The sequence below is a fragment of the Danio rerio genome, chromosome 10, assembly GCF_052040795.2.
Source record: "Danio rerio strain M-AB ecotype USA chromosome 10, GRCz13ab, whole genome shotgun sequence".
Classification (NCBI taxonomy): Eukaryota; Metazoa; Chordata; class Actinopteri; order Cypriniformes; family Danionidae; genus Danio; species Danio rerio.
This window is the reverse complement of record NC_141030.1, coordinates 42,510,001-42,512,431: the sequence shown is the minus strand read 5'-3', so window position 1 is coordinate 42,512,431 and position 2,431 is coordinate 42,510,001.

The window sequence follows — 2,431 nt, the reverse complement described above, 5'->3', positions numbered from 1 at the left end:
GCCATTTTAAGGACAAAATTATTAGCCCCTTTAATCTATATCTTTTCCTGATAGTCTAAATCACCATTAATGACTTGCCTAATTACTCTAACCTGGCTAGTTAAACTAATTAACCTAATATAGCCTTTAAATGTCACTTTAAGCTGTATAAAAGCGTCTTAAATATATCTAGTAAAATATTATTTACTGTCAAAGATAAAATAAATCAGTTATTATAAATGAGTTATGAAAACTATTATGTTTAGAAATGTGTTGAAATTGTAACTTATTAAACAAAGTTTATCATGTTCTTACTTCATTTTATAAGTTACACAAACTGTTTTAAGCCAGTTTAACATAATATAAGTTAAATGGACTAATACAATTAACTTGATTCAGCTTTTTTTTTTAAATCAAGGCAACCAGTGCTTTTTTAATGTGTACTAATATTTATGCATAAAGATAATAACTTTAAAGTTATGCTACAAAATTTAATTATCATATAGCTTCTCAAATTTCAATAAGTTACATTGAAAACAATTCACAATATAATCAAGTCATGCAGCATCTAAATCATAGTAAAACAAACCAAAACTAAACACTTAAGAAAAACTCTATCCACTCACCTGTATATCATGTGACCATTAAGTGTCATCAAAAAGCCGTGAATTACTGAAATATTAGCTGAAAATAATTAGTAAAATAAAATAAGTTCAGCTGAGCAAACCACAAAAGCTGGAATCGCCGAGTTTCAAAGCACGAGCGCCATCTGGTGTTCATTCGGAAGAACCGCGCTGTCCTATAAAAGGTTGTGATATTAGAATCAAAGTTTTAGATGTTAGTATCAGTAAGTCCGTTTTATAGAATATCTATAAGCTATTTTGATACAAAACAAGTTACAAAATACGCATTGTGAAGAAATAAACCTAACATAAACATCTAAAGTTTGCAGTTTGTCACTTCCGCCTGAATGGATCAACTTTTTTTTTTTTTTTAGGTCATCTCATACTTCATTTTCTCATCAAATCATGACCAATCAAATACTCTCTAGTATTTGACATGTTGCTGGGCGCTGCTGTTGCAATGGAACGTACTATTGAGTGTCGCCTCGGTCATTCTAAGCTCTTTGCCAATATTCAAGTTTACAGATACAGTATCTGTTTTCCATGACTTCTCCAACACTTTGTGGGTTTTTCTGTTTTTCCAAAACTTTACCAAGCCTGGAAAATGCCATGTCAAAATTCTCTATGACTTTTCAGGGTTTTCCATGATTGTATAAATCATGCATTGATATTTGGTTGATTTTAGGTTGGTTGTTGAGGTCAGCCTGACATCAACTCGATTTTCATTTCCAAACAGAATGCAACATCGCCACGAAGTTGGGTACAACGTTAATCTGACGTCACGTAGACATCTTGTGCCTATTGGGTGTTTAAGGCCATTTTGGTCATCATACAGCAAACATCCGTCATCTTCTCATCAGTGACATGCATCTAAACAGTCACTTCAGCATTACGTGTGAGGATTTTGCACATCTTCTCATACACTTATTGCTACCAAACACTTTGCAGCATTTATAAAATCGCATATATCTTGAAGTAGTTCATTATTTAGTTAATTAAGAGATTTACCTTCTATGTGCGATTTGATTGGACAGGACTGATTTTTCTTATCTCCATAAACATGAAAAAATATTGACTACAGATTGAAGGAAAGTAGTGGAGTAAAAGTAGCGATATAAAAATGTACTCAGGGGAAAATAAAAGTACATATTTTTAAAACTAATTAATCAATTAAAATTTCTGCGAAAAAATTCTTAATTACAGTAATTTGAGTATTTGTAACTTCTTACTTTACACCACTGGGTTGTGGTAAGGGAAGACATTAATGGCCTGAGTGGTACTGTACGGTATGCTTTTATGGCCATTTCCACTGTCAAAAGGCATACAGAATCAAACCGTACCACTTTTTCGGCACCCTTTCGAAAGAGCACCAACACAAGAAAGAGTACTAAAAGGCGAAGCTAGACACGCAGCTGAACGCTATTGATTTACAAAGATACATCATTCGCTCACGCAACAAGCCAGAATGAAATTAAAGCCATGTTTTAAAAATACAGCCGAGAGATTACAGCGTAATTATATACACATATAAGAGCCATGGTCGACCCGGGGTCAAACAAAGCCAAAAAGGAGATTTTACCCTGTGCCCCGCAACAGTTTCGCTTTCTTGCTTGCTTACGCTCGTCTGTATTTGAAATAACGAACTTCTTGAGCTGATGATAATAATGTGCGCTTGGTTATTGACGTGCTTTTGAAATCCGATCCTGTCAGAAACTGACAAACACGAGAGTGACGCGCGAAGAAACAAAGGAGAAGCTAAACAAAATTTATTTATTTTTTCAGCAAACGTGAACAAACTGCCTTGTTTAACTTTTATTATCACCTTTTGG